Raw genomic sequence first — 23,420 nt, 5'->3', positions numbered from 1 at the left:
CAGAATAGAGTAAGTGGTCAGGAAACAAGAGTTCTTTTCCTCCATGAGGTCTGAGGTCAGAAGGCGCATCACATGCCTGAGGTCTGCACCTCTCTGCCCACTCTGAACTCAGTTTCTGACTCATTTGGGACTGCTAGAAGCCCTGTGGTCTTTTGTCCCCTCTCTATAGATCTTGCTACTCAGGTCTCTGATGTTCTTTGAGTGTTTAGGAGCCAAGAGCCTTGGTGTGTGATCAGGCCCCAAACCTGGGGAGAGTTCATGACATTTGCTGATGGAGAAATACACAAGGAGAAGAAAAAAGAGAGAAAGGAGGATTCACTTAGCATATGTTTCCATCCTAAGCCTCAAAGAAAAGATTTCAGAAGATACCTTCCCCCATGCCTCTTCCCTGTCATCTCGTCATTAAAGCCTCAGAGAGAGATTCAGAGCATCCCTTCCCTCTTCAATTAAACATAAGGAAAAGTCTCTTCATGTTTAACAAATGATTGCTGTGAATAAAAATAAAGCCTTTCATTCAGTGATCATTCTATTGTATTATTATTATTAACCACTGGTTGACTCTTGCTAATTGAGCTCCTCTGAATGAAAGGTTAACATTGCTTAGTACAAAGCAGCCACTAACCATTTAGCAATTTGCAGAATATGTTCTCTGTGCTTTGCCTAATTAAAGGAACATTGAGGAGAGGGGCTTGTGAGTTGTCAGGGATGATCTTGGGAAGATGGAAGCGACCCAATATCACTCCCTAGCTCCTTAATACACCATGTTCATTCTAAATGAATTCTTAAACTTGTGCTTCTTGAAGTTGTTCAAGCCTTTACAATGATGAATGCTTGAAGTCTCCTAGACACATAGATTTTCACTGGATAATTAGGAAATGGGGTAGATGAGTCTCTTCCAAATTGTACTCTTGGGCAACCCAAATGGCTTAATTTAAATTGCTAAAGAATTTACATATGTGGCAAGGTAAAAGGCTTTGGAGGCCAATAAAACTACATTTAGATACCAGCTATGACTTTTTCTAGCTTGTGACCTTGAGTGTATCCTCTGAGAGTCTCAGTTTCCTCACCTGCAAAATGTAAATGATAAGACCAACTGAAAGGAGCTGTTACGAAGATTAGGATGATGAAAACCAACCTAGTACGTAATGGGTGCTCTAAATAAAACTGCTAACTTATCATCATCATCATCATCATCATCATCATTCAGCAGAGAGTTTATGACCTGTTGCTTTCAAGCAGATTGAACCTGTGACACTATGTAAAAACTTTCCTGTGGGACTTCTCTGTAAGAGTCAGCCAGATCCTATGTTTAATGCAAGAAGGGTAGAGGTAGTATCCTCTAAATCTCTGTGCAAGGCTGAATCCTTTGTCCTTCTTCTTCCCCAAGGACTGAAAAACAGGCACAATGACTAAACACAAATTTATGCATTATTTATATATGAGAAAGATGATTCTATTGTAACCTATGGTATGCTGAGACATAAATAAGCCTTGTTAAATCAGATTCTGCAAGGGGCGGGGAGTGACTCTTTACCTGATTTTGCTCCCTCTGGGTATCAGAATTATGACTGTAATAGTCAGAGGGGTTGACCTGGAACTGACATCTGGTTTAACAATACCTGTAGGAATTCTGAATCTATGGGCTCTTAAAAAACTAATAATAGCTTTGAAGAGAATGCCTGAGCGTTTATGCTGGCTTCTAAGGAGGTTCTGGTTCCTGCCACTGCTATACATTTCAAGCCACAGTGATGGGCAATGAAGTCTCCCATCCTTCTGGCTCAAGGAGGAGTTGGTCAAGTTCAAGGACACGGATTGGGTCATGTTGCCCAAGGGTAGAGGATTGAAAGGAAATAATATTCATAACACATGCAAGTATTGTTCTTTTTTCTCTCACCCCACTCACATGCTAGGGTGGTTTTAACCAAAGACTATAATCTCGGATACCTACATTGGCCAAGCAGGTTACCTGGATGAGTGACAGCACTATCTGAAAAGAGCAGCTACTTCTCAGTGCCAACTGATTGTTGCCAGATAGGTGTGCAGTGTTACCAGATAGTCTTATTTTACAGGATGAGTTAGAAGATGAGATTTCTGTAAAATCTTCAATTTTTCAATTATTGGCAAATAATTTTTCTTTTCTTTTCTTTTTTTTTTTTTTTTTTGAGACAAGGTCTCACTCTGTCTGTTGGGCTGGAGTGCAGTGGTGAGATCACAGTTCACCACAGCCTCAATTTCCCCAACTAGAGCGATCCTTCTACCTCAACCTCCCAAATAACTGAGACCACAGACGTGCACCACCATGCTCAGCCAATAAATAATTATTTGATTGTTTATTTATTTATTTATTTATTATAGAGACAGGGTCTTGCTATGTTGACCTCTACAGTGTTTTTAAAAAGTTGGCCAGGTGGCCGGGCACAGTGGTTCAAGCCTGTAATCCCAGCACTTTGGGAGGCCAAGATGGGTGGATCACGAGGTCAGGAGATCGAGACCATCCTGGCTAACATGGTGAAACCCTGTCTCTACTAAAAATACAAAAAAAAAAAAACTAGCCAGGCGTGGTGGTGGGCGCCTGTAGTCCCAGCTACTCGGGAGGCTGAGGCAGGAGAATGGCGTAAACCCGGGGGGCGGAGCTTGCAGTGAGCTGAGATCCGGCCACTGCAGTCCAACCTGGGCAACAGCGTGAGACTCTGTCTCAAAAAAAAAAAAAAAATTTGGCCAGGTGCAGTGGCTCAAGCTGGGCCCAAGTGACCCTCCCACCTCAGCCTCCCAAAGTGAGAGGATTACAGGCATGAGCCACAGAACCTGACCAAGTTTTTAAAAACACTGTAGAGGTCAGCAAACACATTTAAGGGCCAAAATCAGCCTTTAGACAGCCAGTTAAGAGCTTAGTCACTGGAGTTAGTCAGAACTGGGATCAAGTCTCGGCTCTGCACCTTAGTGTCTGGGTGACCTTGGGTAAGGTTCAGTCTCCTCACCTGCAAAATGAAGTTAGTGAGGGTACCTACTTCATCTGGCATTCAGGTTAATTGGGATTACACTCACAAAGCCCTAAGTATAATGCCTGGCACATAAAATTGAATTAACACTTGTTAAAGAAGTCATTAGTGCATCAAAATGTGGTAACAGAATTGAAGAATATCAGGCAAAGTTATCCTTTCCAGCCCTTATACAATGATTAATTATGGACCATCCCCTTTTGTTTCTCAGTAATTTTGCCCATATATCTCCAAGTTGTCAGGAATTCCAAGCCAGGCTTTTACTCTAGAGCTACACGTGAAATATGATCTCTTCCCACCTCAAATGCAACCAGGTCCATACCAATTAATGCAGTTTATATCTTTCCCTCCATATTGAGATAAGAGGAAGAAATAGGTTAGTAACAGAATAGTTTGAAAAGACCCCCAGTGAATTCCGGATTTCCTCAGAGAAACTTCTCTGTTTTCACTCACCTTTGTCACCATCTTCACTGACTTCTCTCAGGAAGCAGAAATAGAAAGTAGGTGAGCTAGACAGCTAGAAAGTAGAGGCAGTTCCCTTAGACTTTGCCCAATTTTCTCTACAAACCCAGGTCAGGACAGCAGAGAGGCTACTCCTGGGTCAGGAAAGGTAACAAATATCTCTAGGTCAGAGTTCAGCACTCACCTCAGCACTGTTGACACTGGGGCCAGAGAACTCATTATTGTGGGGGCTGTCCTGTGTGTTGTAAGATGTTCAGGAGCATTTTTTTACTTCCACCCACTAAACACCAGTTGTGCGTACACTGCCCCTGCCCGCCCACCACACACCAGTTCTGGCCATCAAAAGTATCTCCAGATATTGACAAATGTCCTGTGGAGACCAAACTCCAAACCCGTCCCATTGAGAACGCTACTCTAAATCCATCCCTTCCTGCTACTCCTTGGGGATGTCCCTGATTCTGGAACTCTCCCTGTAATAAAATTAAGAGAAAACAACCAGAAGTATAAGAACATTCTGTAAAGAAAACTTTAGGGAAAAAATAGAGTGGGTTTTGGGATCAGATGACAAGGATTCGAATTCTGGTTCAACCTCAGATGAATTGCTTGAAGCAAAATACTTCACTTCTCTGAGCTTCAAATATTTCCTCTGTAAAATGAGGATTATGATACCCTCCTCCCAGGGATATTTTTCATATTAACTGTGATAATGTCAGGAATCTAAATGTCACAGCATTATACAGTCCTGCTAAATAAACAGAAATAATTATTATTTCATGAGAAAGATAAAAATCCACTCTGATTTTTTTTTTTTTTTTTTTTGAGACAAGGTCTCACGTTGTTGCCCAGGCAAGAGTGCAATGGTGTGATCATAGCTCACTGCAGCCCTAACCTCCTAGGTTCAATTGATCCTCCCACCTCAGCCTCCCAAGTAGCTGGGACCACAGTCACATGCCACTATGCCCAGTTAATTTCTTTTTGATAGAGATGGGGTCTTGCTATATTGCCCAGGCTAGTCTCAAACTCCTAGGCTCAAGTGATTCTCCCGCCCCAGCCTCACAAAGTGTGCATTCTAGTCCTAAAAAAAAAAACTTACTGGATCATGTTCAGTATTTTATGTATTTTAGAAATTTAGACAAGGCCCCACCAATTCCACAAATGGCCTATTCACTGTTAACTCTGAGGGGCCGATGCTCAGATGAGACAATTTCCCTCTAGTTGCCTTGCTCTTTCCTTCTTTCTCAATGTCTCTGGTTAAGATATCATCCGTGATCGTTTAAGCATAGAAATGTATAAAATATTTGAGTCCTTGTATCTTCTTTGTCTTATGTACTGTAATAGGTTCAAAGTAAAAAGTCCCAAAATCACCATTCTCACCTCATCTCCCCTTAGGTCTGCTCCACTCACTCAGTAAGTATTTCTGAGAACCTACTAAGTGCCAGGCATTTGAGCTAGATGGATGAAAAGACATTACTGTCTTCTCCTTATAAACTTACTCACAAAGCAATGGGGAAAATAGATAAGTAGGTGGTTAATTATAATATATCGTCATTTTTTAAAGCTTCACTTTCTAATGTTTTTTCTTGTTTGAAAAAAAATGAAGTCAGTACAGGATTGGAAATTTATTCTAATAAGGAAATTAAAGAAAAGAAAAATAAGTGTAAGCAAAATAAGAGGAAGTCAAAAAATTAGTGTTCACAGCATACATGTTTAACAGGTTACTTGTAGCCTGTAAATTGAGCACTGAGCTTCCTAGTTGCCAATGTGAAAACAGAAAGAAGTTACAGGACAATTTGGTGTGGGCAGTAGGGAAGGAAGAGGAGAGCTGGGGAAGACATCCTATACAAGGTCATGTCTGAGATGAATCTCAAGGCACAAGCAGGAGCTATGCACATTGATAAAGCAGGGTTGGGTATTACAGGTGAACTGTATACACACTCAAAGGCCTAGAGACGAGGTAGAGCATAGCAGGCCCCAAGCTTGTGAGCAAAGCTTGGGATTCTGTTCGCTTTTTACCATTTCTCTTTGCTTGACGGGATCAGGTTAGAGCCAAATTGCATAACAAAACCTGCCAGAAATCTTCCCTTGCTGTTTCCACAGGAAGTCATTTAAAAAGGTGAAATTCAGCCACAGTTACATCAACTGCAAGAGGAAAGACATTCGGAAATTTTGCCTTTTCTTTCTGTTCCTGGTTTGGCAGAGAGAGAATATGTGAAAATCGATTTGGAGGTAAGTGCTCTGCTAATAGAAAAGCATTAACAATAAAAGCAGGTCACTGGCAGGGCCTTTCTACTCTCCACTGTGCTACCTGGATTACAGATACCCATCATTACTGATACCAGCAGCTGCCTGGGGTCTGCATTGCCCATTTGCTACTCTGGATGTCCTCTAATCATGCTCCTGAAGCCCCCTGAACAAATGCCCAGTGCTGACCATGTGAAAGACACAGTCTTCACCTGACTTCTCATGTCCTATGCACTTTACCCCAACCAACCAACCAAGCAGCCAACCAGCCAATCAATCCAAGGTACTCACTGAGCATCCACTTTGCGCTGGGCATTGAACTGGAGCCAGGTCATGGAGAACCTTGTAAGACTTATGTTGTGGTTCAGGCTCCCAAGGAAAAAGATTCTGAGCAGAGATTCACATGCAGGGGTTTTGTTGGGGAGTGGTTTTGAGAACAACAGATAGAAGGATGGGAGGGAAGCAGGCTGGTGGGAGGCAAGCAGGCTGGACAAAGGGAGGAAGTAAGGAAAACTGCAGTGACAGTAGAAGCTGCCGATGATCTAATGGGGGGCAGGCCCCTCAAAGATGTTCCAAATTGAAGCAAAGGAGGCAGGCCTGTGTGACTCAACCTGACCAGTTTTTGCATAGAATGAAGAGACATGAACTTGGATGAGGCAACATTCTTTCTTGGGACGCACTCAGCTATGAGCTATCAGCAGTCAATGGACCAAAAGGTATATATGCCTGCTGCATAGTAATATATCAGTGCACTGAGACAGCAGGGTTTGCAACAGAGAAAGAATTTAATGATCACAGGGTGCCAAGCAAGGAGATGGGAGGAGACTCTCAAATCCATCTCCCCAAGGAATTCTGGGTTGGAGGTTTTAAGGGGATTATGGAGGCTGAAGGGCTGGAAATTTGGGGTCGTTGATTGGTTAGGGCAAACAGAATGAAATCATCAGGACATGGCAACTGTATTCCTTAGTGAATCAGCTTCTCATGGGGTTCTCCAGACCAGCCAACATCAGCAGGACCTGAAAGAATATCTCACAGGGAAAACATAACATTTTGTAATGTTCAGGTTGTTAGTTGTAGAGTAGTTAAGAACTATAATCTTGTAACAGGGTCTACATGACTCCAGGACAATAAGCACCAAACCATAAGGAAGCAGGTCAGAGGGCAAACTGACCTCATTATTAAAGCTGAGTGTGTGGAAACTTGATCTATTATGTTTCTCCCTTTCCTTTCTTCCCTGGTTAATTTTATAAAGTTCATAGGCATGGCTTCATCTACACTTTCAGCTGCTGGGAAAATAAATGCCTTGGTCTTGTAGGAAGGTCAGGACAGCACACCACAACATCCACTACACCAAAGGAAGGAATTGACATTTTATTCTCAGAATAAGGGGAAGTTATTGCAGTGGTTTAGGCAGGGGAGTGGCATGGTCTGACAATCACTGTGAAAGTATCACTCCTGCTGGGTGATGAAGTGGGGGGTGAGCAAACATGGCAGCAGGGAGACCAATTAGGAGGCTATTGGAGACATCTCAACCAGAAGGATAGGGATGCAGTGGAAACAGATGAAATGGATCATTTAAAACAGCAGGACATGATGAATAACTGACTGGGAGGATGGGGAAGACTCTGGCTTGAGCACCTAATGGATCATGAGATAGTGGACACCAAATAAAGTTTGAGTTTCAGGAGAAGGCTGTGCACTCAGCCTGAGGCAGAGCGAGTCTGAGTTCCCTGGGAGACATCCCAGAGGAGATGTGGCATCATTTGAGTGCAGCACTCAGAAGAAAAATTGAGGCTGGAGGTACCAAAGGAGGAAAATCCCCAGCTCAAAAATAATATCTGAGGCTATGGAGTCTTCCTAGTCAGAATGCATAGCTAGAAAATGAAAGAGGGCCTATGAAAGAGCCCTGGAGGAACACAGTCTTTTGTGTGTTTCGAGACAAGGTCTTGCTCTTTCACCCAGGCCGGAATGCAGTGGCACAATTATGGCTTACTGCATCCTTGACCTCCCAGGCTCAAGCAATCCTCCCACCTTAGCCTCCTGAGTAGCTGGCACCACAGGTGCATGCCACCACACCTGGCTAATTTTTGTGATTTTTAGTAGAGATAAGGCCTCACTATGTTGCCTAGTCTGGTCTCGAACTCCTGTTGTCAAGCAACCCTCCCACATCCGCCTCCCAAAGAGCTGAGATTACAGGCAAGAGCCACCACACTTGGCCAAGAAACAGTTTTTAAGTAAAGAGCAGAAGAGTGGAAGCCAGGAAAACAAGTTGAGAAACATAAGCCTGTCAGTCAAACACCAGGAGAATGTGCTGATAATGGCGCTAACTTTCACAGAGTGCTCTTTGTGCTGGTCACTATGCAATGAGACTTGCAAAGATTATTTTTATATTCTTTGAAGTGGGTATAACTCCTGTCTTCCCCTTACAGTTGGAGAAACTGAGACTTAAACCGCTGGAGTAATTTGCTAAGGATTGTACACTCAGTAGGGGAGGTGCAAGGCGTTGCTCTCAGACTTTCTGACTCCATATCAAATGGCCTCAACCACTCTGATTTACTGCTATAGAAAAGTCAAGATGATGGGGAGCTTTTCAGGAAGGAAAGAATGGTCAAATCTGGAAAATTCTGCAAAGAGGACGGACTACCGTTTAATCCAGCAATCCCACTACTGGGTATCTACCCAAAAGAAAATAAGTCATATCAAAAAAGACACTTGCACAAGCATGTTTATAGTAGCACAGTTTGCAACTGCAAAAATACGGAACCAACCTAAATGCACATCCATCAATGAATGGATAAAAAAAATGTGGGATATATACACCATGGAATACTACTCAGCTATAAAAATAAACAAAAGAATGGCACTTGCAGTGACTTGGATGAAGTTGGAGATCGTTATTCTAAGAGAAGTAATTCAGGAACGGAAAATCAAGTATCATGTGTTCTCATAAGTGAGAGCTAAACTATGAGGATACAAAGGCATAAGAATGATACAGTGGACTTTGGGAACTCAGAAGGAAGGCAGGGAGTGGGATGGGGAATAAAATACTACACATTGGATATCGTGTACACTGCTTGGGTGACAGGTGAACCAAAATCTCAGAAATCACCACTAAAGAACTTTTCCATATAACCAAAAACCACCTGTTCCCCAGAAACTACTGAAATAATTTTTTTAAAAAAGGAGAATGACAGTACCCATGTTCTTTTCAACAAGTAAGGCATTCGTGGCTTGGTGGGGGCACTTCTACTGAAATGATGGCATGAAAGCCAGACTGTGCTGGACCAAGATGGAATGATTAATTTCTCTGAGTGCACTGGGCATAAAGTTATGATGTAGAATTATCCACCTTACTAGGTTTTGCAGTCAACCAATGGCTTTTTTTTTTAAATTTTTCTTTCTTTGTGGCTATTTTGTTGACCGTAGGGGTCCATAAAAACCCTGTTGGTTCACTTAAGAATATTGGGTGTCTACAGAGAGAACATGGATAGGCAAAATAGTTTAGGAGAGAATAAGTAATTTTAACAGAAGAAGGCAAAGTAATAGCTACGTTTACCTCCATTGTTCTTAGGATATGGTCAAGGACTGGTCAACTCTCCAAAGGATTTTATGATAACACTCAGGCTTCTTTTGTATTGCTTTGACTGAGATATTGCTTTCCTTTTTCTTGAGTTTAGAGAAAATTCTTATTATGATAATAATAGTAATAATAATCACATTTATTGACTCAAGACATAGTTCTAGAATTCCAATTATACGATAAGCGCTGGAGATCCCAGATAAATCAAAGTCCCCAACCTAGGTGAACTCAATCTTGTTGGAGAGGAAGGAATATAAGCAAATACATGTGTTACTAAGTGATAAGGAATAATGCAGGTGGTGTGTGGGTTTAGTGAACAGCCCAAAGAAGAAAGTGGGACCAACATGATGGAGGGGGAATGCTACATAGAAGAAGATTATTGAAGGAATGCACTTAAGCTGGCTCTTAAACAAGGGAGAGAATGTGACACTCAGATGGAATGTGGGGAGGATAATGCATTTATGCTCAGTAGTTCCATATGGTTGGAACCCAGAGTTTTGTAAAGAAGCAGCAGGAAAAGAAAAAGAGAGAGGCACCTCCCCACAGGATACAGCACTGCACAGCTTCCTAAGGTGCTTCACCTCCATTATGTAAATTGTTCTGCAAAGTATGGAGAAAGGAAACTTACATAGACTGAATTACCTAATATACTCCTGGCATTTGAGCTTTGAGGTTTTAAGTTATCCTATGTAAATCCAGCCACATGCCTGAGATGCGGGTACTAGTTAGCGTCTCTGCTTAAAGATTAGGGAAATTGAGACCCAGAGAAGATGACTTGTCCAAGGTCTGAACATGGAGTTTTAACCCACGTCTATCTGACTCCCAAGTCTGTTCTCTTTTTATTGTGCGATCCTGCCTTTTTGCTATGCCTAAACATTCTTAAATACAGGAGGGGATGCAGGATATTACATTCCTAAAGAGCATAGTGAATCATTCATGGAGCTGTAGCTGGCGCCTCCTTGGCACAGCATGATTTCAAAGCTCTTCTCTCTAGGCAGGCTGGTCTAGGAAAAAAAGTTACTTCCATGTTGACCTTTAATACCAATGAATGTGAATGATTGAGGATGGGGAGGAAGCTAGATTTAAGTTGCTTCTTGAATATTGACTCTGAAAGCATGAACTTGTGATGTGGACTTTTAATAATATGAACATATGAAAAATGCCAAGATTTTTTTATTTTATTAGATTCATTTTTTAAATATTTCCAAACAGATTTGCAACATACCGTTTGCAGGCATAGGAAGAGAAATGTTGGGCAGGGGTCAGAGACCCGTTAAAACAATAAAACATTCCTGAGTTATACCCAAGTTAGGGAGGAAGATTTGTTCATTCATTCATTCATTCATTCATTCATTCTCCAACATTAGTTCATTGTGAGTTCCTAAATTTGTGAGTCCTCCTATGCACCAGGTACCACTCAAAGCACTGAGAATCCCTCGGTGGACAGAATAGACAAAAGCCCTACCCTCCAGAAGTTACATTCCAGTAGGAAACGCCACGGAACTTCTGAAATGCCATGGCGTAAATCTAGACGGTGAAAGTGATACTTAATGAGGACTCAAGAGACCAGAATTCTATCTCCAGTCCTGTTGCTAACTAGCTTCTCTCTCAGTAAGACTACCTGACATTTCTATTTCTTCATCTCCTCATCTGTAAAGTGGGAACAATGCAACTTATACTTCCTGTTGCATGGAGTGGTCAATCTGCTGAAAAGAAAACGCAGACTGCTGTACTCCAAAGAACACCAAACAGGTAATAACTCCTACCCCTGCTGCTGCTGCTGCAGCTACTGACATGATTACTGCCATTGCTGCTACTACTTCCACTGTTACTTCTGCTGCTGCTGATACTTTTACTGCTACCACTACTGCTGTTGCTGTTATGACTACCACTATGTCTACAACTACTATTGCTGCTGTTACTCCTACTACCACTGTTTCTTCTTGCTCCTCTTCTACTACTACTGCTATTCTAATACTGCTACTAATGCCATTATTACTATTATTTCTACTATTACTATGACAATCACTGCTATTGCTATTTTTAGCACGCTTTACTCTTGGCTTCCATGACACTCATTTCTTGGTTTTCTCTTACTTCTCTGGGTGCTTCCTCTCAATTTCTCTCAATCCATCTTTCCTCCACCCCCAACCCTGGTACCCTTCCCTAGCACTCTATGTTTTCCTTCAGACAATATCAACAATTCCCTCTAAAATGCTACATTTTGATGAGTTCTCATTGGTATTTTCAGTCAAGATATTTTGAACATGACTTCTCCATGTTTTAGAAAAAACTCCTCTCCTGGAACCTACATTTGGGCGTCTCTCAGAAGCCTCAAACTCAATCTGACAAAAGTTGGACTATTGACCTCCCCTTCCAAATCTGCCCCTCCCTTCCTGTATCTTCCGTCTTCAGGAAATGACACCATGACTTCCATCATCATCTCACAATAAACCTGGCAATTATGTCCAAAACTCCCTTTCTCTTGTTCCTGAACACTCTCTCACTCACAAATGCCTATGGATTTTACCTTATAAATGTTTCTTGATACTCTCAAAGCCCTGACTTCACTACATAATCTAGGCAGATAACAAAATTACACTGGTACCTCATAAATTTATACAAATTTTTGAATATATTTCTTGAGCATGTCTACTTCTGTGCATCACCCCCTCAGCTCATGAGATTGTCCCCCATGTCACCAGGACCATTATTGTTGTTTCCTAACTTTCACTATTGCCCCCTTTAATTTATTCTCCATTTTTAAAAGATTTTTCATGCTTTTTTTTTTTTTTTTTTTTTTTTTTGAGACAGGGTATTATTCTGTCACCCAGACTGGAGTGCAATGGGTCATCATGGCTCACTGCAGCCTCGGCCTCCTGGGCTCAAGTGATCCTTCCAACTCAGCCTCCCAAGTAGCTGGAAAGAGGTGTGCTCCACCATGCCCAGCTATTTTTTAAAAAATATTTTTGTAGAGATGGGAGTCTTACTATGTTGCCCAGGCTTGGTATTCAACTCCTCCCACTTCAGCGTTCCAAAGCAGTCCTCCCACTTCAGCATTCCAAAGTGTTGGGATTACAGGCATGAACCACTGCACTCACCCATTTCATGCATTTTCTTTGCTTGTAAAATCAGGTTCAAAATCTACAACATGCCCCTCGGGGGCAGCCTGGTTGTCTTCTTCTCCCCTTCCAGCTTCACCCTAGGGTCTCTGTCTTCCCTCTTTCTTCAACCATGCATATCTGTCTCCTCCGTGAGCCAGATTCTTTCCATCGCAGGGTCTTTCCACGTGCTCTTTCCTCTGCCTGAAACATTCCTTTAGCCCCATCCCCCCAACCCATCCACAGGGCTCATACTCATCTTTCAGACTCCATCTTCACTGTCATTTCCTTCAACATCCCCCCTAGACTTGCTTCCCTTAGTCAACCTCAGAGCACCAATGGACTTTGCCTTGTAATTACCTGTATGAGTGAAATCATTGTTCAAAGACTGTCTCTCCTGATAGAACTTGAAGGTCAGGACATGATTGTAATCCCAGTGCCAAGAACAGAGCCTGGCATAAAGTAGGTATTCAGTGAATGTGTGTTGAGTGAACAAACAAGTAAATCATCACCATTGTTGTTATAAAGTCACTGCCCTCTGGAGATTTCAGTTCCCTCTCATGAGCACCCCATTCTGTGAGATTTTGTTTTGTTTACGAAATATTCTGCTCTACTCCCTTGAACCTAGCAGGTTTCAATTTGGCTTTCCTTCCATTCTTCCCAAACTCACATGGGACAGACCTTAATGCATGCATTTGGCTCTAATAAACTCAGTTCCAAGGTAATTGAACTTCCTGCTATTTTGGGGTTGCACCATTATGAAAGGGGGAAAAATCACTGTCCTCTAATAATTATTATCACTGCCACTGCCATTTGAGATAGAAGCCACCTAAACAGTTTCTGAAAACATGTCAGATAAAGAACCTAGAGTGTGCCTGAGTCTGTTTTTTATTTTTAAATTTTTCTCTGGAGTTTCCTGGACCCAATCATCCAGAGATGGAAGAAGGGCCCTGGTGAAACATGCCAGCCCTGCAGTGCCTCATGACTGGCAGATCTTTGCAGCTATGGGCCAGCTGCCATCTGCCAAGTGGCCTCCAAGGGCTCCTGCCAAGAAAAGAGAGGCTCGAGGGAGCAGGAATTGAAAATAACTTAGTTTACACAACACACATACACACACAGTCTTATCAATACCATTTGCTCAATTCAGACGTTGAGCTGTAAAGACAAATCCTCAAGGGTATTTCAAAAATAATTGCATTGGATCAGGCCTGTTGGGTCCATGTCCCTTAAAGATAAACTGAACCTCACCCCATCATGTGCCCTCGTCCATAAACAGATGACAGGGAACTCAATAGAAACTCTGTATTTATACTGAAGCTCTGTTCTTCCTAATGAGACTCTGCATTACTCCAATAGGATTTTTCTTTCCTTAGAAGTGACTCTTGGCTGAGCATGGTGACTCATGCGTGTAATCTCACACTACTTTGGGAGGCCGAGGGGGACAGATCACCAGAGGTCAAGAGTTTGAGACCAGCCTGGTCAACATGACTACTCTACTAAAGGCCCATCTCTACTAAAAATACAAACATTAGCTGAGTGTGGAGGTGCACACCTGTAAGTTACTCTATTCCAGTAGCTGAGGCAGGAGAATCGCTTGAACCCGGGAGGCTGAGGTTGCAGTGAGCCAAGATCACACCACTGCTCTCCAGCCTGGGCAATAGAGTGAGATTCTGCCTCAAAATAGATAGATAGATAGATAGATAGATAGATAGATAGATAGATAGATAGATAGATAGATAGATAGATAGATAGATGATAGATAGATAGATAGATAGATAGATGATAGATAGATAGATAGATAGATGATAGATAGATAGATAGATAGATAGATGATAGATAGATAGATAGATAGATGGATGATAGATAGATAGATGACTCTTGGTCCTGGAATGTCTGGGAAATAGCAGGAAGATGGGCAGAACGTCCTCTAACCAGCCTTCCCTTTTGTGCACTCAGAACCATGATCCTGCTCCCAGCTCCCCTGGACCCCTACTGAGGTGCCTGCTGCAAATGGATTATGCTCTGTATTTTATAGACATTGTCTTGGTTGCTGCCATCAGAACCCCTCAGGGCCCAGGTCTCACAGTACCCTCTGACAGAGCTATCTAAGCCCCCAAAAGCCCCAGCTGTTTCCATACTTTCACCTCCCAACTCTGGGAGTCTCAATGATGCTTGCCTCCTCCTCTCAGCATCCTACATCAGATCCCACGTTACTCAGGATTTATAGGACTCTCAGGAAACCAGTGCATTTCTCCCCCTTTCTCTACCTGTTAAACTCAATCACAGGTTCTGGAACCAGTTACCAATCAAAAGAAAATACCAAATATCTCCAGCCTTTGTCTTGGGTGAGTAGGACTCAGCCAGGTTCTTCAGACAGTGTTGAGAACACAGACCAGTCAAGCTTGCGTATTTTCTAAAGATTTACTGGCCTCTCTGTACTTTCGTAGAAGCAGACAATGGCCCTTCACCAGCAAGGCCAAGAGAATAAGAAAAAATAACACCAGTTGTGTATTGAATGTTTGCTAATTTCCTAATCACTTCACAGGCCTTACCTTTCATTGAAATTTACAAGAGCCTGACACATTATGTGGTAGTTGCCTTCCTCATTGTTGCTGTTATTATTTTCCAAGGAGAAAGACTGAGGCTCAGAGTGGTTAATTAACTTGCCCTTCCATTGTCAGGCAAATGACAATGCCTTTTTGGAACACGTATCTGTGTTGATTGGAAAACCTGAGCTTTTAAAAGTATGAAAAATAACAAGAGCTGACATTTAATGATCACGTTACCGAATGCCAGGAGCTAAGCTAAGCATTTAACATGCCTTCTCTTCTTTCCTGTAATTATCCCACAAGGTAGGCATCAATATGCCCATTTTAGAGAAGAGGTCACTGAGGTCCAGAACAGCTAAATATCTGGTCCAAGGACTTATGGCTGGTGAGTAGAGAAACAGGGATTCCAGTAGACCTTGGAGTCTACTTACCCACAGCACTATGGGAACCTCTGCAAAGTCTTCATGGAGGACCTGTGACCCACACAGAAGTATTATCTCAAAATGTTTCCTTATGCAGCCCCACTCCTGTAAACAAAACTTGGCATCCTATTTTTTTTTTTTTAATTCAAATCAATAGCAAGAGAAGTGGAGATTGAGATTTGTATCTTTAAGGTACAATTCAAAACTTTGTCTTATTCTTAAAACACATGACAATATACAATCCCCTCCAGTGCAGCCACCTAAGCCCCCAGCTGCCCCAGCTACTTCCATACTTTGGTCTCCCAACTCTGAGTCTCAGCAATGCTTGCCTCCTACATCAGATCCCAAGTTACTCAGGATTTATAGAACTCTCAGGAAAGCAGTGAATCTCTACCCCTTCCCCTACCTGTTCCTCAATCACAATTTCTAGAACCAGTTACCAATCAAAAGAAGATACTAAATATCTCCAGCCTTCATCTTGGGTGAATGGGAATCAGCCAGGCAGAGAGGGGTCCTCCAGCAAGGAAGACCAGTTTGTGCCAAGGCCTAGTGGAGACAGACACAATGGGACATTCCCGGAGCTGCTTATGCTTCAGCATGACACAGCCTGGTAAGCAGGCTGGGAGCACGTGGCCACACCTTTGTGAAAGGGCGGGCTCTGAAAGGTGGATTCCCCTGGCATCCTGTATCCTCAGATTTTGCACCACTCAGTACATCCATTCCTGGGCAGCTGTCTTCAGGAGTACCCAGCACAGGCAACCAACCACTGTAGATCAGACTGTTTCTCCAGACCTTGACTCATCTCAGCCTCAGAGCAAACCATTTCTACATTTGTATAATGCATTCACCAGAGGCCACTGGTTGTAACAGCTGTGGCATCTAGCCCCATGTTTTTTTGGCTTACTGGTCAATTATTTTCAGCTCAAAGCCCCATAATTTCCCAGGCTGGCACGGTAGCAAGGGCACAGGGTCAGGAATCATACATACCTGGGTTCTAGTCATACATCTTTCCTTTACCAGCTGTGTGACCTAGGACATGTCACTTTACTTCTCCAAAATCCAATTGCCTTACTGTTAATTGGGGATTATAAAGCCCTCCTATCATAGTTTGCTGTGAGGATTAAATATGCTAACCAAAGACCTGGTATGAAGAAGAGATCTCATGTGTGTCATTAAGTCCTTTTCCCCTACATAACCAAGTGCCTAAGAGAATAGACGTAGCGAAACAGTGATTAGACCTTTTGAGCAAGGGAACTTCAAAGGCAGCTCACAGCATTGCCAGAACTCTCAAAATGGATTCATTTACGGAGAGACTGTAAAGAAAGCCCACAAAGTCGTGAACTCAGCCCTTCACTTGTCCCTGCTCTTTATATTCAAATGTTGGGAAGACAGGACAAGCTGGACCAACATGCAGGGAAAGGTGACCACAAAGCCAGGTGTGTGAAAGGAATGGGGAAGGGGATTGGACAGGTGCTCACTGAAGAAAGACATCTCCATAGGGGCCAGTCCACCAACAACCACCTTCTTCCCGATTCCAACTGAGCCTTAGAAGCAAGGTACTTCCTCTACATGCTATCCTCCTAAGAGTCTGTAGACCCCGCCAAAGGTCAAGAAATTGCAAAAAAATCTTAATAGACCCTAAAAGAAAGAAAGCTTTTTAATTTTTTATTTATTTATTTTTTTGACAGAGTCTCACTCTGTCACCCAGGCTAGAGTGCCATGGCGCAATCTCCGCTCACTGCAACCTCTGCCTCCCGAGTTCAAGCAATTCTCCTGCCTCAGCCTCCTGAGTAGCTGGGATTACAGGCATGTACCACTACACCCAGCTAATTTTTTGGTATTTTTGGTAGAGACAGAGTTTCACCATATTGGCCAGGCTGGTCTCAAACTCCTGACCTTGTGATCCGCCCACCTTGGCCTCCCAAATTGCTGGTATTACAGACTATTTTATTTTATTTTTTTTTTTAGAGACAGGGTCTTGCTCTTTTGCCCAGACTGGAGTGAAGTGGCGAAATCATAGCTCACTGCAGCTTCAACGTACTCACCTCAAGCGATCCTCCCTCCTCAGCCTCCTGAATAGCTGGGCCTACAGGCATGTGCCACCACGCCTGGCTAATTTTTTAATTTCTTTTGTAGAGATGGGGGGTCTCCCTATGTTGCCCAAACTGATCTTCAACTCCTGGACTCAGGTGATCCTCTCGCCTCATCCTCCCAAAATGAAGAAAGCATTTTAAATATCATAGATCAGGCAGTCTCCCAGAGCAATTGAGGTCCTCCTTGCTGACATGAGGGTGTAGCTACAAGAGCTGCCTCTGCTTGACTCGTCTGCAGCTCTTCTGGGCTCCCTGCTTCCCTCCTCTCCTTCTTCACCTAGTTGTGAAATCCCCTGTCCTTGTGTTGAGGGCAGGGACCAAGGTCTTTAGAGTCAAATAGACCTGGGAACAAACTGGGCTCCATCATTTCCTAGTGTTGCATTTCCATTAGTTACTTCATTTCGTTGAGCCTCAGATCATCATCTGTAAACACACAGGGCATAATCATAGCATTTCCCTCTTGGGTTGCTGCAAGGATTAGATAAAATATGAATAAAAAGTCGGTCCTTAATACATGCTGGTTTCCTCAGTACACCTCCCTAGCACAGTGCTGAGTATTTGTAATAACAGCAATAATAGCAGTATTAAATAATCACTAAGCACTGGGCTCTGTGCTAAACACTTCCCAGTTACTGTCTTGCTAATCCTCACCACAGCCCTGTGATATAGGTAACATAAGCGCACGTTTTAGAGTTGGGGAAATCAAGACTCAAAAAATTCTGTAGTGCATCTCAGGGTACTGTTGAAAAATGGTGAAGTAGGAATTCAAGCCAACACAAACAAGGCAGGCTAAGCTCTACTGGGCACTGACAATGTGCAGGAACTGCTCTAACTACTTTAAATATATCCTCCCCAAAAGAACTCCGTGAAATAAGTACTCTTTTTTCCCCCATTTTACAGAGAAGTGTAGGGGCCAGAGGAAAACTTTTCCTTTATTCTCTGATGGTTCACTGAAAATCAACAGACCAAAGGCAGATGAGGAGGAGAAAAGGCACACAGAATTGTATTTTAACATGCACAGTACAGGGAAATTGCAGGAGAATGATTACCCAATAACCCAGTGAGGCACAGATGTTTATATACTCTTCTTCATAGGGGAAGAGGAGATGGGGGAAGTGTGGCAACTTGAGGGACAGTAAATGATGTTTAGTGGGAAATGAATGGAGTTGGAGAATACCCAATGGCCTGAGACAAAGTCTGTTGGGCCCACAGAGCAGCCAATGGCTGGTGACGAAAGTCTGTGCAGGTGTATTAACAGACTTCCATCTTTCCTGCTGCAATATGAGTTAAGGCTGTGAAAACTTGGGGAAGACAGTTGTGTTTTGGGCAGGTCTGGTTTCTAGGTAGATAAGGGAACTTCAGAGAACAACTTTATCCTGTGCTTTGGGAGAGACAGAAGATGGAGAGTCAGGACGAGGGAAAGTCAGAGAGACCTTGAGTCCACTTCCTTAGTTCAGCACATCAAAGTGCAGTATTTGGGGGTACTGGTTTCTGAGCCCCAACAAAAAGAAACAAGTTCAGAGGCTAAATAACTAATAGATTCTCCCAGCTAACAGGAGGTGGAAGCAGAATTCAAACCTACATCTCCCCAATTCTAGAGCTTATTGTTTTCGTCTCTATGTTCTGCTGCCTCTCCTATGCAGTTATATAAAAGAGAAGGTTACATTTTTTAGCAAGCGCCAAATGAAAAGACAGGCAATTTGTACTCTGAGAGTTCAAAGGAAGGAGACCTCAGTGGAGGATGAAGAGGTATGAGCCCTTGTTCTGTTACCTGAAATTTTATTTCACCTGTGTGAGCCTCAGTTTCCTTAAGTGAGAAAAGGAAACGACAGTACTCATTTCAGAGGGTGAGGGGGTCATATGAATGAGTACAGAGGGGCTTGATGCCTGTTTCTTAGAAGATTTGCCTGGATGGACCCTTGCTGTGGTCCAAGGAGTGGCGTTCCTTTTCTCCTTGCCTTCCCCTTTCTGTGCTTGTATGGAGAAATCCCTAAGACCTGTGAAAATGGGGATGTGCTGTCTGACTCCCTCAGCCTGCCTACAGGAGCAATTCAAAGGCCTCAAATAATTGTCTGGAAAGAACCAATTCAGGGAAAGTACATTACAAGAGGAAAGAAAATTGCCTAATCCTCATGCTGCTGAGTCCTCAATTTGCAAAAGCTCGCAATCAAAATAGTGAAGAAATAAGCATCAGGGGCGTTCCAAGGCTGGTTCTTCTGTGAATGCCTGTCAATCACTCACCTGGAAGACTCCACCTGTCAGTGCAGAGGAGTCCTCAAGGCCACCTGGGAGCAGCTGTGAGGTCAGAAAAGGCTGAAATGGAGTGATAGGATGACATATGGGGAGGCAGGAAAAAGACCCCTGGTTTGACCATGCTACAAGACATAGCTCAGCTTCTCACCAGCTACGTGATCTCCTGTAATGCTCCCTGCCTCTCAGGCATCCCCAGGAAAGGGTTATGGTGCGAAAACATACAAGGAGCCTTGGCACACAGGGTGCCTGTGGTGAAGGCCCACATGTGCATATTTCCTCAGTAACCCGGTCATTTTTCACCTTTTACTTTCTGATGCTATGTGGACATTCTGCCGCTCAGCTCTGGAGAACCGTTTTAATCTCTCCATAAGTTCTTGGACTGGGATTCGAATTATGGAAAGTGAGCAAAAGCAGCAGGTATCAAAATTGCAGGGGTCTAAAGAAGGGTTTTATTTTTTCTTTTCTTTCTTTCTTTTTTTTTTTTTGAGACAGAGTTTCGCTCTGTTGCCCAGGCTGGAGTGCAGTGGTATGATCTCAGCTCGCTGCAACCTCCACCTCCTGGGTTGGGCTCAAGCAATTCTGCTGCCTCAGCCTCCTGAGTAGCTGAGACTACAGGTGCCCACTACCATGCCCAACTAATTTTTGTACTTTTAGTAGAAATGGAGTTTTGCCATGTTGATCAGGCTGGTCTTGAACTCCTGACCTCAGGTGATCCTCCTGCCTCAACTTCCCAAAGTGCTGGGATTGCAGGCATGAGCCACCATGCCCGGCCCCATTTTTTGTTATGTAACAAGGACAGACAGTTTAAATAAAGCTAGGAATATTATTTTAATTCCATCAACAGAAATATGAAAATTGATTTAGTGTCCAATTAAAACCCCATATGTTCAAAGTCCTACCATTGACGGGGAAGTTTTACAGATGTGTGTTTAATGCATAATTCATGGAAAAGTGGCGTGATTTATTTATGTTTATCTGTGAAGATGGGCTGAGCAGGAGCTACTTTAAATGAATAGTTTTATGGCCTTGAAAAATAAAAGAGGCTCAATTTATACATTTATAATTCAAGGGCCAGTGATGGCTGAGCTTCATGTAGACACGATTCAGTCCATCCATGTGGCTTGTGAGGAATGGATTTGGGGGATTCCCAGGAGTTCTCAGAAGGAACTAGGACAGCTCTCGGACTTATAGGTGAATGACTGGCATTATACGGAGCCCTTCCAGAGACTCTTTAGCAAGAACACTGGGAGATGCTTTCAGAATCTGAAGCAGGCAAGGGTAGCACTGAATAGTTAGGTCTGCTAGGCGGGGATCATAACAGTGCCTGGACTGCAGAAAGTAGTGCTGGGGATAAATGAGATGACATAGGTGAGGTGCTGGCACACAGCAGACACTCAAGTGTTGCAGAGAGCTCAGAAAGCTGGCATCTACCTGGCAGTGCCACCAGTGCAGCCCCCTTCCCGCCCCCACATTGTAGCATTATGGTCAAGGGCACTGTGTCTAGACGTGAGCATGTTCTAGAGCCTGAGCTGGTCATTGCACCTCCCTTGGTGTCAGTTTCCTCATCTCTGTAGCAGGGATAATAATAGTACTTGTCTCATAGGATTATTGCAAAGATTGAAAAAGTAACATGTCTTCATGTGGGTTCCCCAAAAGCACTATTATTATCCCCACTTAGTAGATGAGTAAGGAATTCTCACATCCTGGTTTGTGCCCATGGTTCAGCATAAATTATTATCAGTATGCACCCTTCATGCTCCCAGTTTTCTCTCTGGACCATAAATCAATCATATAGTTATCCTCCAGAGGAGAAAATCGAGGTGAGAGAAGTAACTTGCTCAGAATCAGGACTTACACTCAGACATTCAAGTCCATTCTCTCCACTAACCACTACACTTGCTTGCCTCAGATTCTGAACTTATCTCCTGGGGTTCTTGGTAACAGAGACTCTCACAGAGCCCCATGAAGTGCTGGCCCAGTTGCCTGTGAGCGTGAATGCCATCCAGGTCCATTCTCAGAACTCCTGGAAATCCGAAAGGTCCATGACTCACAAGCCACGTGGATGGGCAGTCTTGTCTACATTATGTTCAGCCCAGCCATTGGTTGGCCTTCAGCTATGAGCACACAAATTAAGCCTGAGACAGCACCTGGGTGCAAGTCCTTTAGTTGGAGGATGATCTCAGTTAGCACCAGTGGGAAAGTGAGACACGAGATGGGGAAATGGAAAAGCCAAAAGAGGGTGCATTCACACGTGGGTTGACATTGAGCAACACACCTCAGAACTGTCTCACCCCGGGGTAGGGAAGCTGAACTGCTCATCCACCAACTCCCATCGCTCATCCATTGAGCATTGCTCCTAGGGCGTTAGTTCTCTGGCATATTCATCTACCCAAGGCACAAGTCAAAGATACCCCAGTGGCCAGAGAGCACTCCAGAGGGTCAGAGAAAACCATCAGCATGTGGGAACTGAGATGCCACCAGCATCTGCTACCACAGGTCAAGGGTATCTGTAGTACTAGCTGTTGTACCTCCCAAGGAAGTACTTGTGACCTGAGTACAATTCCCAGTATTTCCTGACCCAGGCACTGTCTCTTGTGATCCAGGGAGAAGGTGGCCCAAGATAATATTGAGGAGAAAACAAGGCCTGGTAGGACACGGCAGAACTTTGGAGCTTTATCCTGAGGGCCATGAGAAGCCCCTGATGGATTTTATACAGGGAATGGACCTGGTCTGATTAGCACTTCCAAGCAATTGCCCTGGCTACTGCCTTATGAAATGCAATGGCCTTGAAGCATGTTCACAACACAAACAGCTTGGGGTATCACGATGGAAGAAGAACTTCTAAAGCAGTGGTTCTCAGGCAGAGGCAAATTTGCCTAATCCCCCAGGGACATGAGACAGTACCTGGAGATATTTCTGAATGTTACAATTGTGAGAGGGAATAATGATACCTCAAGTGAGTAGAGACCAGGGATGCTGCTAAACAGCCTACAATGCACAAGACAGTTCCTGACAACAAAGAACTCTATGCCCAAAATATCAATAGTGCCAAGACTGAGAAATCCTGCTCTAAGGAATTCTATAGGAACAAGAGATCTAGGTGAAATAAGGCTTCCTGGTCAAGGAGAGTTCAGCAAAGTTGACAGAGCAGGTGTTATGCATAAGAGAAGCAGGAGATGAATAGGAGGTGGAGATGATCAGGGGTCATAAAGTCTTGGGTCCAACTGTCAGAGATGTTTGAACCAGAGCAACTCCATCTTAAATAGGGACTGGGTAAAATAAGACTAAGACCTACTGGGCTGCATTCCCAGGAGGTTAAGGCATTCTAAGTCACAGGATGAGACATGAGTTCGGGCAAGACACAGGTCATAAAGACCTTGCTGATAAAACAGGTTGCAGTAAAGAAGCCAGCTAAACCCCACCAAAACCAACATAGTGATGAGGGTTACATCTGGGCGTCTTCACTGCTACACTCCCACTAGTGCCATGACGGTTTACAGATGCCCTGGCAATGTCAGAAAGTTATGCTACATGGTCTAAAAAGGGGAGGCATGAATAATACACACCTTGCTTAGTATATCATCAAGAAATAACCATAAAAATGGGCAACCAGCACGCCTCTGGGCTGCTGTGCCTATGGAGTAGCCATTCTTTTATTTGTTTGCTTTCTTAATAAACTTGCTTTCACTTTACTCTGTGGACCAGCCTGAAATTCTTTCT

The 23,420-nt window shown here is 43.4% G+C and overlaps 1 long non-coding RNA gene across 1 annotated transcript; it reads left to right on the top strand.

The window, feature by feature from the left end:
• Positions 1-5,595: 5,595 nt before the first annotated feature.
• LOC105525663 lies at positions 5,596-14,884 on the top strand. The gene is made up of 5 exons (XR_001003961.1): positions 5,596-5,687; positions 10,941-11,034; positions 12,715-12,849; positions 14,670-14,728; positions 14,831-14,884. It is a non-coding gene; the product is annotated as an uncharacterized LOC105525663 (long non-coding RNA).
• The last annotated feature ends 8,536 nt before the right edge of the window (positions 14,885-23,420 follow it).

The sequence above is a fragment of the Colobus angolensis genome, unplaced genomic scaffold, assembly GCF_000951035.1.
Source record: "Colobus angolensis palliatus isolate OR3802 unplaced genomic scaffold, Cang.pa_1.0 Scaffold55, whole genome shotgun sequence".
Classification (NCBI taxonomy): Eukaryota; Metazoa; Chordata; class Mammalia; order Primates; family Cercopithecidae; genus Colobus; species Colobus angolensis.
This window is presented reverse-complemented; position numbering and strand designations above follow the sequence as displayed.